Here is a 1,085-nt window from a genome sequence, read left to right on the forward strand (position 1 = left end):
AACCCATTCAGAAATCTTCGCCTCTTTCCTAAACAGTGCTGCATAGAAAGTGACGCCTTATTCTGGGTTAGTTACTTAAAGCGGGTTACTTACCCAGGCTACGAATAGCAGAGGACATGGGCTCAGCTTAACGAGTGCTTGAACTCTGAGTGTGGTGAGCCACACAATAAACTGCGAGCCCTCATGGTAACCTCAATGATGAGGCGGTGCGACTTTGCCTCTGAGAACAGCTCTTTTGAAAGCAATCCCGACAGACGGCGCATCCTTCATTGCATTTGGTTGTTGGGCAATTTTCGCTTTCTGCACATATGCAGCGAGTTTGCCATGTCTGTGTGTACAACGGCACACTGTGTTCAAATGGCACCACTGCATTCAAAAGGTGAAGTGGAGATACCGGGGTTCGAACCCGGGACCTCATACACGCAAAGCATGCGCTCTACCACTGAGCTACATCCCCAGATGCACGCAATGGCAAATGAATGCGCAGTTAAAGCCCATTTCACCTTTCAAGCCTGTTCTCCTGTTCAGTGACATCACTCACATACCAAAACCGCAACCATAAGCAAGCAGAAATGCCTATGTGTAGTTAAGGTCATTTCACCCTTCTTGGCAGTTCATTACCATTAAATAAAATCACTCCTTTCAGGTGAAGCAACGATTTACTTGTACCTTTTCCAATCGCGAAGTGAGACAGTGGTATTGTGCTTGGACTAGTATTATTGACGCCTGGGCTCATCCACTCGGTACACGGGTTCAAATCGAAATTGCTAAAAACCCACCTGGTTCACTGACTTCCTTACGGGAAGGAAAAACTTCATTCTCTTCAGGCCTGGCCTACTGGTGACATTGCACACTTATGTAGGTGGTGGACTGTTAACTGCCCTCTGAAATGGGCCACCAAGTCACTCAGTTTAAGGGCAATTAGGGATGCGTACAAAGGCTGATTCTCCCAGTGACACCCGCATACCATGAAAGAACAAAGGAAATATAATATTAGTCCTTTGCATTCGTTGTTGACAGTGTAGACTCCTCTACTTTGGGATAACTCAACACAGGCTGGGTGACCTCTTTGTAGAACATCTCTG

General features: G+C 46.5%; 1 non-coding gene across 1 annotated transcript; it reads right to left on the reverse strand.

The window, feature by feature from the left end:
* Positions 1-385: 385 nt before the first annotated feature.
* Positions 386-457, reverse strand: trnaa-ugc. Its single transcript has one exon. It is a non-coding gene; the product is annotated as a tRNA-Ala (tRNA).
* Positions 458-1,085: the final 628 nt, after the last annotated feature.

Source organism: Carcharodon carcharias, chromosome 39 (genome assembly GCF_017639515.1).
Source record: "Carcharodon carcharias isolate sCarCar2 chromosome 39, sCarCar2.pri, whole genome shotgun sequence".
NCBI classification, from domain to species: domain Eukaryota; kingdom Metazoa; phylum Chordata; class Chondrichthyes; order Lamniformes; family Lamnidae; genus Carcharodon; species Carcharodon carcharias.